Source organism: Cupressus sempervirens, chromosome 10 (genome assembly GCF_028749045.1).
Source record: "Cupressus sempervirens isolate cs-2001-9-10 chromosome 10, ASM2874904v1, whole genome shotgun sequence".
In the NCBI taxonomy this organism is placed as follows: domain Eukaryota; kingdom Viridiplantae; phylum Streptophyta; class Pinopsida; order Cupressales; family Cupressaceae; genus Cupressus; species Cupressus sempervirens.
Window position 1 is genome coordinate 616,504,975 of NC_143127.1, and position 14,729 is coordinate 616,519,703.

Below are 14,729 nucleotides of genomic sequence, written 5' to 3' on the forward strand. Positions count from 1 at the left end.
ACGTAAGAAAGAAATGATGCAACATGTCTATTTAAAAAAATGATAGTGCTTAATACATTTATAGTGATCCTAATAAATCTACATGGTATCAAAGAAGGTTCCAAATTTACAATGTGAAATATACATGCAAACTTCTACGTAGTAATCAATGACACTTTTAGAAAGGAAAATAATAGTTTTACTTTCTCGCATTCAAAGACAAACCCACAAACAAATAGTGTAGGTTAGATTTGTTAAATCTATAGCCTTAAAATGCATGAAGATAACCAACAATAAGAAAAAGAAAAAACTGAAACAAGGAACACCAGAAATATCCTGGGAAAACCCTTTTAGAATGAAGGGAAAAACCCAACCACACAACAAAAAACATCTTTATTGATAATAAAATTCAAGTGTACAATATCCTTCGCTTGATGTGAATATATAACAATAGGAGCGACTCTTCACATTATAACTGAAGGTCTCTTGATATTCTCATAACTCCTATAATTAATTATAACTCTTCAAATATTCATGCCTCAATGCATGTTAATGACACATGTCATTTACATTTAATATTACAAATTAAACTTAGGTGTCCTTTTCAACTGATGGTAACAATAATGGTAATAATGTCCTTATTTCCAGAGATAAAGATCTCTATCACAGCTACTATCTTCAACACTCCCTCTTAGCTAGAAAGAGATCTTTAGCTGACCAATCACACAAGACTGCAACTAAAAAGTCAATGATAAAATCTCATCCCATATATTCTATAAAGACTTGTAACAATATGAAAATATGCAACAATTCCTCATATTCATGAAATCACTCAACATGAAAACCTATAACAATTACTCATATTCATGAAATCACTCAACATGAAACCCTAAAATAATTACTTATATTCATGGAATCACTCAACATGAAAAGATTTGCAAGACTTGCAGCTAAGCCTTTATTCGTGGACTCTCTCAATGTGAACTATCATGGAATCTCTCAACATGATGACACCATGGACTCTCTCAACATGACATCCAACTCCCATCACAAAATCTCTCAACATGATGACACCATGGACTCTCTCAACATGATGTTCACTACCGCATAGTGAAAGAGTTATCATAGTTGATCTTACAATCTTATTTATTCACACAAGAATAGAAATAGGCATAATAAAAGCAAGAATTGGTTCCATTTAAGTCTCAAATGTTACAGATACCACAAGCATCACAATCATAAATGAGAATGAAGGAGATTTCTTAAGCACTCCCTCTTAATTATGAAGCCTCCCTCTGAAGCTAAAATATCCTTCAAAAGCTCAGCATCTCCCTCTGGAGTATAATCATTATATTGTTGCATCCTGCAATCAACTATCAATTGATCATAAATATCAATGCTAAAAGCATTCTATTTCCACTTAAAAATTTATGATTTATGCAAAGTAAATACTTATCTCTATGCTGGTGAGAAATCATAGTCCAACCAACAATGGTTGTAGCCTTTTATGATACAATAGTTGGCATCTCAAGAGCCATTATATTTTCCATTAGAGTGATTTCCTCCTTATAACTAAAAAAATGATAATATTGACTCAAGTTATAGTAGGAGACATAAGAATAAATCCCAAAGATAAATAGACATGGGTCAAGAATGACAAAAGTCTTCAAATACAAATCCAGCTATAGCCAATTGTTTTCTTTAAATTGGTCGACACTTGCAATATTTTCTTTTCCTAGATGAGATATGCTCCTATCATTATGTCATGTCCAACCTTCTTAAAATAACCTAATACAGTGATAATGATAGTCAATGGTTACTAAGATATAAAGTAATTTCCAATAGCTAGGTATTCACGCTTCTCAAATTTTCAAGAGCTTAATTAACACCTTACTAGACAAAAGAGACCACTTGAGTGCATACTATCTCATGAAAAGCTTTTTAGATAGACAAAGGTCCTATTTCCCACTACAAAATGTCCTGACATTGAAGATTCATCATAACTATTTAGGAAAAATTGACGAAGACAATCATCAATTTAAATCCCGTCAGCTTCTACAGACAACTGTTGTGAAAGAACGAAACTGCAACACTCAAAATATTAATAATGGTGGAAACTCATGCTGAAAATTTTCACAATCTCCAAGGTGGTGCTATTTACTAGAAACTCATGTAGAAACTTGTCATAGTGAAAATTTTAGGTAAATGAACAGACGAGAAATGCAAAAATTTTTTGATCCAAGTTTCTCTATCAAATCAATCAAAGATTAAGTGAAGACTTACCTCTGAAATGTCTCCACCATTCAAATGCTACTTCTATGAATCCTTTGACCTATACCATTACCTTAGTAGAATTTCAACTTCTATTTTTGCACCTCAATCTTTCTATCAACAACCCACGACTTTGCACCCTCACTAAAACCACTCATGTTATGTGTCTAGTCATCAACTTGCACTGCAGGCCAAAGATTTTTGAAAACTTGTTAGCTTCTATACACAGATCCCTGCTCAAAATAATGATTGACAATTTCTCCAGCATCAAAAGACATTGTTCCCATGTAAAACAACATTCCTACTATATAACTCAGCGATGCAAACAAAATTAGTTCCTGATGGTGCAAAATCACATAGAGCAAACATCACGTGAATTTCTACATAAACATCAAGATGCTTAGAGGTTGCCCAACTCTGCCCTACATGTAACCACTCTATCTTTTCCCATGTCTTAAATTCAGTGAAGACAACCTTGATGAAGATGGAGGTGATGGTGAGCTATGTGCATTGCTTGACAGGCGGTTGAATGCATGCATATATGTATCGCCTTTAACTCCATTTCCTCAGACCTCCTTGATCCATAATGATGGGAACAAACACTACTAGAGAATATTTAATGGCATGGGAGGTATAAATTTTTTGAGAAGAAAATCAAAATAAAAGACTCTAGTGATCATTGTCATAGAATTAGACTATGCAACCAAGAGACCATGAAAAATAGAGGCCTTCGCTTTTCAATTGGCTTTGAAAGAGTATAGCAAAGATCACCATTGAATATACAATACATACACGGCTTAAGAGTTGGAACTTCCATAGAAACACAACAAGATCAAGAAAATAGATGATCCTTGACATAGGACCAATACGATACAGTTACACATAAACATTGATCAATAGTAAATAACACCCAAATTAAGAGATACACCAAAAAAATCATAGAGAATATAAGCAACATCATATTCAAACAATCTAAACAAGAAAACCTTCTTATCTACAACCCAAAAATGCATGAAGATAACTAGCAATAAGTAGAAGACAAAACTGAAACAAGGAACACTAGAAATATCTTGGGAAAACCCTTCTAGAATGAAGGGAAAAACCCAACCACACAATAAAACATATCTTTATTGATAATAAAATTCAAGTGTACAATATCCTTTGCTTGATGCAAATATATAACGATAGGAGCAACTCTTCAAATTATAATCAAAGGTCTCTTGATATTATCATAACTCCTATAATTAATTATAACTCTTCGAATATTCATGCCTCAATGCACTTGAATGACACATGTCATTTACATTTAATATTACAAATTAAACTTAAGTGTTCTTTTCAACTGATGGTAACAATAATGGTAATAACGTCCTTATTTTTAGAGATAAAGATCTCTATCACAGCTACTATCTTCAACAAGATTCACTTGCAAGAATTTACTGACACATTTGGAATTGATGGGAAAAGCACAACCTAATCTTTCTCCATAGATTTGGAGTAACTAAAACTTCAATGTGCGATAGTCAACTCTACGCCCAATCAATTTATTTTTGCTAGAACATTATCATATATGTGAAATGGTTAACTATTAGAGAGACAAATTAGATTTTTGTGGGATTATTTTTGAAAAGGCTATGAATTGCACAGAGGTACATGCAAAATTGCTGAGCTCTGTAGAGGGTAAAGTTTTTGCATTCTTTAGCAACATCACTGTAGAGTAAAGCCTCTCTCCTTTGGTTGGATTCTCTATGATAATTATCAATGCTGTAAAATCAAGCCATTGACTCCAACTATGAAGAACACATAACAAAGAAAAATTGTACTCCTTACACATGTCTTTAAAGTCTTCAATTTTTTTAAATACCATACAGGAGCAGACCTCTAAAATGAACACAAGCTAGGTATAATGCATTCCATAGAAGTAGAAATAACAAAAGAGGGAAGATAGAAGCAATAAAAGGATTAAGAAAATGATATAACCAAATATCCATTTGACATAACAAATAGAATATTAAGGAAGAGATGATGAGGATACCACATAAGCGATCATACATGAAATTTCCCAGCAAACCATAGATTGTGAGAAGTGATGTATGAATATGAGCCAAATAAGGTACTGAGAAGATGGGGAAGAATACGTATGTAGCAGCAAAATGGATTCAACCAATGAAAAGAAGCTTTAAGGAAGAAATATATTAAAACATGAGGAAATAAGAGAACCAAATATTTTTAATATAAATGACAATCATAAATGTGGAGGGATCTTGGCAGCCTATAAGGTTATCCATCTTTCACATTAAACAATGCATATTGGGAATGATAATTTAAAAACACTGATGAGGATAAATTGAGATAGTGAGATAAAGATCTAAAGGACGAAGCAAACGATATCATATTATCAACAAATAGAGGAAAAATGAAGAAGCAAACCTCAAATGAAAGAAATTCATGAAAGCCTCATATTATCTACTCAAATAGTGGACCATCAAAATGTTGATAGAAGTTATAATTTCTTCTATGAAGCTATTCAGCGGATAGTTCATACGCTTCTACTACGGTCATCCATTAAAGAGAATAATGAAGAGAACCCATTCTCAGCTCGATAAGGAGAATAAAGCCACCAAATTCATGTCAAGGTAAGAAAGGTAAGTTTAATTTCATTATTTTTGAATTTTGGTGAATAATTAATATTGAAGGATGGATAGTTATATCTATGGATTATTAAATAAAATAAGAGAAAACTTGAGTAAATATTATTTTGAGATAATTAAATAATGAAGTAAAATATTAAGACTAAATATCTATCCATATATTTAATATCAATTCTTGATTACCTTAATTACAATGATTCAAGAAAAATTGAAAATACATGTTATTGAGGAAAGGATTAGGTAGGTAAGAGGGTAGGGCTGATCCCTGAGGCAAGAGAGGGATGTATTCCACTCTTGGGTTTAGGCTTATCGAGCTATGGGATCCCACTACAATACCTGAGTACTCTAGTAACAATATTATGTTAAACAGTAAGAACTAGGTGGATAAGAGGGTAGGGTTGAGTCCTAAGGCAAGAGGGGTATATACCGACTCTTGGGTTTAAGTTTATTGAGCTATGGGACCCCACCATAATGTTTGAGGACTATGGTATGGTATAACATCTAGGCATGGTGAGGGATGGAAGGTATCCATTTGAAAGGTGAGGACCAAGGTCTTATCAAGCCTTTAATGTGATTTCCTTGCCCAATCCCTGAGTGACCTAGCCTATACATGCAACATAATTGATAGGATATGAATATAGACATGTATGAAGAATTATTTTGATTAAATAATGCAATAATTGATTCCTTGGAAAAATAGGACAATATTATAAGCCCTTACAAGTAGGAACATTGCAATGGTGCTATTTTTCCTAATAAAAACTAGTAGCTTCTTTAAAAGTATACTTATATGTACTAACTTGTATTCCTTGGTATAGGTATATGAATGTGTATTAATGACTTTGTGGTTGCAGGTTCACAATCAAGGAATTGCATAACATGTGTATTGTGTGTCTTCATCGTGTATGCTTTGTGTCTTCATGCATTAATGTGTCTTCTTTGTGTATGATTTGTGTCTACAAGTAGTCATATATTTACTTCATGCATTACAACATTAACTACATGCATACCTTATGCATTCTTTCATCCTAGTGTATAACTTGTATGTTAACTTCATAAGAAAGGTTTTCTGTAAATATTCATTTCTTGAGGACAAGGAATTTGAGGAAGGGTGGATTGTCATGTCTCCTAATTATGATAATGTAGATAAATAGGTCAATGAAATAAAATAGTTATAATAATTATTTTAATGAATTTATACTAAATTATTTCAACTATGTTTTAATAAATATGTACTAAATTACTATTGGAGCAAATGACTATATACAAATCATATTGTAATGTCACTATGAATAAATGAAATTATACAAATATATTATTAAAGAATGGATAATAATATATTACTGATATAGTAACAATATATAGTGAGATCTAAAAAATAACAATCAACTTAATTAAGTTAATAATAATAATATACTTAAATATAAAATAGTAATAAACAAGGATACAATATAAATATTATAATAAATATCATCTATATATAAATTGATATAATATAAATCTAATGTTTATAAAGAGAAAATTCATTAATGAATGAGTACATTAAATGAAATCAATTACTAAATCAATATAATCGATTAATTATGAAGAGTCACATCTGATGGAAAATTATATATAAGTATTAGGGAGACAATGTCATTTACAAAAAAAGATATATAGAAAATATATGAATGAGGTAAGGGAAAAGGATATAGAAGAAGAAAAGGAAATATATAAAAGGATTGTCTAGTAAAGATTACATTAAGTTGTTTTGATGAGGGATATTACGGTTTTCTTGGCATGATGTTGGTCGTGGACTTGGATTATCTATTTGGATATTAGTCAGACCATTGTTGCACTTTTATGTTTGCATTGGGATACATGCCACATCTATACTCCTGATTGTGTGTTCAGTTGAGTGATTTTATACCTGGTGAAATTGTTTCTTTTGGACCCTTGTTATGGTTTCATGGACACGAGGATTCCTATAGAATCCATACTCTTGGATTGAGGCTGGTTGAGTGATTTCATGATGTATGGTTCTTTTATTTTTGGGATTCATGTAGAATCCATTCTCCCAAGTATATTTTTAGTTGAATGATATTTTTCTTGTGTTCTCATCTAGTCCTTGTGTTATGATCTTTGTGATGGTAGTGCACCACACATGAGCACACACGTGTGTATTTTTTGGGTGACTTGCGTGGCTTGATCTACTGTGGTACTTCTAGGAGTTATTATCATTGGGGTTGGGTTGGGAATATGCATGCCTATGGGCAATCATTGTTGGATGAGCATGGGTGGGGTAGGGTAACATATGGAGGGGCTTCTATCTTGTAGTCTAGTGTCCATTTCCTAGTTGGCAGAGGAATTTTTAAATAAGTGATAACTAAATAAAAATGTGTAAGTGGCAATAAAACTTAAGATAATTAAAATTGGATTGTGCACCTTCTATTGGGGAGAGTGGCTACCAATACTAGCTTGGGCTTGTCGATGCCAAGTGACTCTCCATGATGTCAGCCCCTACTTAGTAGCCCATTGAGTGTCTGACCAGGACATGTAGTTTTGCATTGTCTATGTTCTTGGTTTCAGTCATCATATTATCTAGCATGAGTGTTAGCCATGTATGTTTTTCTTTATGTGAGTGTTTATGGTTGGATCATTATCTCCATCAGTATAGTGGGAGTGGATCTATGGGTTCTACATGGTTGGGAGGCATAGCTACCTATACCACTGCTAGGGACCAGTGTATAGAGATGGTCTTTTGTCCTAGTGCGACTGTTGCTGGATGTTTTTACTTGATACTTTGGGTTCCTGAGTATGCTTTCTTGTGATTTATGTTTTCATTAGAATGCTTGGATATCATTTTTAGATGATGCTAGTTTATTTGACGCATTCCTATATTATGATGTTTAGCATGTGATAGATTATGTGAATTTCTTTGTTGGTGTATCTATTTCTTATTGGTTTATCATGTTAGATTTCCTATTTGTATGATGTTTAGCATACGATACATGATGTGGTTGATTTAATGGATTATCTAATGCTATACTTCTATCATGTTAGATTTCCTTATTCTTATGTTGTAGCACATTTTAGTAGTGATGTCCTCATAAGATAGCTCCTACAATCTTGTCAGCAGTTTGGGATGTTACACATGGGGGATGGCTAGCACCCATGATGGTCTCATGATGCTATTAATGGTTGGGAGGAACCACACACTTAGTTTGTTACTTTAGTACATTGCAATGTTGCTTTTATACACTACAATGTTGCTTTTAGTGATTTCCCTTCATTGCTATGTTAGATGGTTAGATGTAGATCCATCTATTAGCTATTGTTTCTAAGTGTTTATGCCTTGAAATGTGGATTTGGTACTCCCTAGTGTGGAGGAAATTCACTCCCTATCTTTTTACCTTTATGTTTTCTGGCTTATTGATTTGTATCCTTGCACAAAATTGTACTTTCTCATGCGAGAATGCAAATGTTCACATGGTGTGTTGGGTTTCCTCATGTGGCTTAGTGTACTTTCTCATGTGAAGAGGTACTTCCTTGTGCGAGACTATTAGTTGTTATTCTCTTGCCTAAAAAACATGGGGCCTCTCTATTGTTTTTCAGAGAATGCAATTTGGACTTTTGAGTATCCTTTAGGAATGCTAGTGGTTCCATGATTTGATAGATTAGAGATTTCATATTCTAATGTCTGTCATCTTGGGTTTTCATTCTTCAATTTGGTCATGTTAGTTAAGTTGTAGTGTTTGGAGATCCATTGGTTGTTGGGATTATTGGTGAAGTCTTCCATTTTGATCTTTGTGATCCTTGTATGATGTTGCCATGTGCATTTATACTTGTAAAAAAAATCTTGGCTTGTATTGAATCCTTGTTCCAATGATCTCTGGGTGGGGCATTACATTTGTTCCTTCTTTGATGTATAGGTTGTTGTTATCATTAGTTCTTTGAAAACCAATCTTTATAAGATACTTGTATAATCTCTCACACCATGCTCTGGGGACTTGTTTAAGACCATACAAAGCTTTGTGTAGTCTGCAAACCATGCCCCTTTTCCTAGGATCAACAAAACCTACTAGTTTCTCAATGTAGACTTCATCTTCTAAGATTTCATTCAAGAATGTTGATTCACATCCATCTGATACACTTTGAATCCTTGGTGTGTTGCATATGAAAGGAGTGTTCTAACACCTTCAAGTCTAGCAATAGGAGAAAAAGTTTCTCCATAGTCAATACCTTCCTCTTGAGAATAACCCTTGCAAACTAGCCTTGCCTTATTTCTTGAAACTTCTCCATTCTCATTCAATTTATTTCTAAATACCCATTTTGTCCCAATTACATTCTTATCCTTGGGTCTAGGAACAAGAGTCCAAGTCTTATTCCTTTCAATTTGATCAATTTCTTAATTCATAGCTTCAATCCAACATTCATCCTTTAATGCATCTTTTATAGATCTAGGTTCAAATTCAGTAAGAAAACATGTACCTTTTAACTTGTTCCTTGTCATTATACTAACTGATTGATCATCAATGATTTTCTCAGGTACATGATGCCTTCTAACATATCTAGCAAGTTTGGACTCCTTCTTTCTAAAATCACTAGGTTCACCATGATCTTCTATTTGATGCTCGAGTCCCACTTCCTATGACTTGGGTCCATTAGACTGTGACTTAGTTTCCTCTTGCTGAAACTTGGGTCCTTTTAATGACTCAGGTTGTACTTGCTACAACTTAGGTTGAACTAGAGACTTTGAGGACACGGGTGGTGAAGGTTGTTGAATCCCATTTGCTTGAATTACTGACACTCTAATTGCAAATATAGAAAAAAGTGTTCTGAGAAACTTGCTTACCACTATCTCATCTTCAATCTTTCCTCTTAAGGCTCTGATTATGCACACACTAGCTTTTATTCTTTCACTATATTTTGCAATATTCTCATCTTCTCTCATCATTATTTGATCAAATTGACATTTGAGATTTTTTTCCTTGGCTCTTCTTACATTATAATCTCCTCCATAGATATCCTTCAGCTTGATCCACATCTCATGACCAGTCCATAGTCTTTTACTTTATCAAATTCAACATAGTTGAGAGTTGAAGCAATATCAATCATCATGATATTATGATTCTTCTTTTCTGTGATTTGTTCAATAGTCATGATGTAAGTGCCACATACTTGGCATCTAGGTACTTTAGGCCTGAGTCTCTAATGGTTTCCAAATGTAATCTCATGAGTTCCTACCATGCCTTGAAGTTATCTCTATTCAGCTTAGGGATCTCCCTTCTATAAGACATCCTGATCTTTAGCTTAGGTCCTTGAAACCTTCTCTACAAGCACCAAAAGATTTGATACCAATTATTGGACATATAAGAGGAGTAACTAAGAGGGAAGGGGTGAATCAGTTACCACAAAAACAAATCCTAGATCCCTTAAATGTCAATACAAATCAAAATTTTTTGATGAAACTCGATTAACACAGAGGCACTCAGTTAACACTAACAATTTGCTGCCACTCGACAAGTACTGAAATATCAATGCAACTCAATAAATAATGAATATGAAGATCTTACGATATTAAGTGTGATTAACCTTAATTAACTTAGTTGTATACACAAAAAATAAATAGCATGAACACAAGTGACACCAGGATTTAACGTGGAAAACCAATTTGGGAAAAACCACCAATTGCAACTAGTTACTATTTTTCACTATTCTAAAGTGAGCCCTGTCAGACGCCAACCTTGTTAAAGGTTACCAAAAATACTATTAGGTGTGACCTTATTAAAATACTTAGTCACCCTGTTAGGAGTAGCCTTGTTAGAGATCTTTAGACACTTCAATCTAGAAATGCCACCTTGTTTAGAGGATTTGGAAAATAACTATTAAGCTAACTCTATTAAGAGATTTGATACACTACTTCAATTGTTAGAGAGTAACAATGATAAGACCTGATTTCTGATGCAATTGTATTGGTGATTTCAGATCTCTATTTTGGCTTGAATACTTGATCCTCCTTAATTAGATAAAACTTTGCAGCTTGGTCAACTCAGGATACTCTGCTATCCTTCAAATTCACTTTCTTTGTTTATCTTTTCAATCCCATGTTTCTAATATTCAATCCCACAACTTGACCTTATACTTATCTCTTTTCCCTTGTCAAATCAACTTGAATACACTTATAAATATTAAATGTTCATCCCTTAAGTCAACTAGACTTAACAAATAAATTCATTAAACTAAATATTCTAATTTAATAAAATCCTTCATTAGCTGACCCAACTTGGTAGACACTAACTTTGAAATGTTTTTCTTGTGTTAACCAAGTGAACTCCGTTAACACTGCAACTTTGTAAACTTCTTTCGATAACTGAGTGAGCTTGGTACACTGGTTCCATGCCAACTTTCCTTTTTTTACCAAGTGAGCTCAGTTAACACTAAACTTCTGTGACCTTCTCTTTGGTGCCTGAGTGAACTTGGTAGAAATTAGTTTACTCTAGAATGCTCAAAAGACACTGGAAACCATCTTCATCACTCAAGTGAGCTCGACAGACACTAACTGGTAAAGATATGACATTTTGTGTAACATCAAAGACAATATACAAGTGAGGATTTTGGATCTAACTCATATTTGAGAATTGTAAAAATAGTTTGTTTCAAGGGTCCACCCAAAGTAAGATATAATGAGAAATTAAAATCGAAGGGCCTGCCAAAATTAATTAATGACAAAAAAGACATAACACATGAAAAGCTTAGGATACAAAAAATTCAAAAGATTATCCTTCAACAAAGAAACCCTTAAAAAAGGCTTGACAATATAGCAAGGATAAAACTCATATGTTTAATGAATATAGTTTCTGACAATAATTTTGCACCCTAATATTTAAAAAATGAGATCGTTGCTATCCCAATTTTCAAATTTGACATCTGAAAAAATGTAACTCTTATAAAGGGGCTAAAATATTCTAGGCTAATATTCTCAATATCTTCCCATAAGCCTATGTGATCTTGCATAAATTTGTGTATTCAATCAACTTCAAGTGGAAATCTTACATGGATAAAATACACAAGAAAATCAACTTTTATTTTTATCTTTATTTCTATTTGTTCAACCTCCTTCAATATTCTATAAAAACTATGGGGAATAGTAGAACATTATTTATTCTCAATATATTTATCTCATAATTGTGAGGTCTTGTTATCGAACATTCTTCATTTATGCTGATTTTTTTTTGTTTTCCAAATCTCTTGAGTACATACTTTTAAATAGTCTTCTACAAAGAAGATCGATTCTAAGTTTTTCTACTTCAATTGAATGCACCTTGTCTACAAACATAGATCTTGTATATGGACATTATTCTATATCTGTTTGTATTAAAGATAAATTATTTTCCCAGAACGCAATAAACTACCCTCATTACTTAAAAATGAGTAGATATTAACATGTTCTTGATAATGGTACCTATAACTAGTCCATCAAAGACTATTTGATTTAAAGGCCCTCTTAGTTTGATAATAGTTTCCATAATTAATATGTTCTCTTAATGAGCTTGTTTGAAACCAAGAGCTCATTCTTTATATAGGATAAAAATAGGAAGACTAAATGAAGAATCATGTCAATAGAAGAGGTACTTTTCCCAACTCTAAGAATATGGACTCGAATAGTCACCACAGTAAATTTAGGAAGACTAATACTGATAATCGAACCTACTAATGCCTCTACAATTGAATAAAAGAGAAAAATAAGAAAAAATGAAAAAGGAAGCAAAGATACTTGAATAGGGAGGAGAATACAATAGGGGAAGAAGATCAAAAGACAATTGAGAGGTAGGAGAGAATATTACTAGCAACATAGTTATGCGTGGGATTTCTTTCTTGTATCCTAAAAGTGTCTCAAACATACTATATCTCCATAAATGTTCTATTCTAAAGAGACCAAGAGAATATGATTAAAAAATAAATAGAATGAACCTAGAAACTTAAATGATAAAAAGGAGGAGGACCAAAAAAATGAGGAGAAACAATAGACTGGAAGTCAAATGGAGGAAATAAAGAGATTGGCAAAGCATAGTGACACATAAGAGCAAAGAAGGTGTTTTTCGAAGATATATATACAGAATCGAATAACCTAGAATACTAAAATTAGGGATTTAAAAAAATGTTAAAATCCAATCATATCAAGGAGAGAATAAAGTAATAGAAATGATTGACAAAGAATGGAAATAGAGTAGATTAAAGAAAGAGTGAAAAAATAAGCAACAAGAGAATAAAATGAGAATAAAGGAAAATAGGGAAACAAGAAAGAAGGAGACAAGAGAAAAGGAAAAAGATGAGGAAAAGGATAAGGAAATCAAAGGATAGGAAGGATCAAAATCCAACTAAAACTCAAGAATCTACAGAAAACTAGACATAATAGAAACTAGTAGAAAAACTATCTTAAATTTAAAGATACTATAGATAACTACTATCCTTCTAGTATATAGATTCTAAATTTGAATTAGTCAAATGAAATAAAGCTAGGGTTAAATAGTAAGAAACTAAATTGACTCAAATCTTCTTTCTAAATGTGTTGATTGAATTTTATGAAACTATAACATGGATTTAACCTAAACATTTAAAAATTATTACTATCGATGAGTACATATCGAATATGAATTTTAAAGTTAATCGATTTAACAATTTTCTAGTTTGACAATATGTAAATTGATACTATGCCTATATTTGAAATACTTAAGGTCTAGAAAATCTAACATTGTTGATTAAATATTTAAAAAAAAAAACTTATATGCATCAAACCATATTCAATAGTTTAGATAAAGAAATAGATTACAACCAACTGAATATTTGTCTTTCATAAACCAAAATTAAATTAAATTAGAAAAAATTAAAATTGATAAACCCAATACTAATAGAGGGATACCCATAAAATATACTAGTGTAAAAAGAATTGATTTTAAATCTAAATTTGAAATGAGCATACCTGGCATCGTCTACTATCTCAAAAGCATTATATGAGGCTCTAAGAATGCCATGATTTAATATTTTTTTATGTGGTAAGATTAAAAATTAGAGTGCTAAAATGAAAATACATAAAAATAGAGATTGTAAACTAAAATATCTATTGATATTGTTAGAAGATTTCATGTATACTATTTAAAAAATATATATAATTATAAGAGAGAGGTATTCAAAAAATCTAGTTGAGAGTATTAGACTTTATACCAGATAGTCCTAAACATCGAAACTTTAAATCCCTAACCACTAAAATTTACTGAGATATTAAAAGCTAAACCAAAATTGTTAATCTCATTATGGTTTTGACAAAGTAGTCACAAAAAACTTAGTCATCATCTTTCATAGTTAGTTGGTCATCACTATGACTGAGCTACTATTTAGGTGGAGTGCATAGTGTGGGCTGAGTGAATAGAGCAAGCCGAGTGAAGAAAGCAAGCAAAGTGATCAGTGAGAGTCAAGTAATCAAAGCATGCCAAGAATAAGTCTCCAAACAAGACATGCCAAGTTATATGACAGTTAGTGCTGAGCACTAGTAGGTGCTGATTAGTCAATATGTGTTGAGTCACTCAAGTGTCGAGCAGACAGTGTATGTCGAATAGTTAGTGCACAAGAGCACAATTAAGGTTGACCATCAGAAGCCTATTGATGTCGAGTAACTAGTCAACCACATAGATGTTTGTAATGGCACAATTTTCTATGTAAATAATTTTTGGTTGACATAATCTCAAATTTTTGATATGAAGAGATAATGATGGATCCATATCATGCATTCCTATGCAACCCATGCAACTAATCAGAAAAAGGGAAGCATTAGGCAATAATAGAAATCAA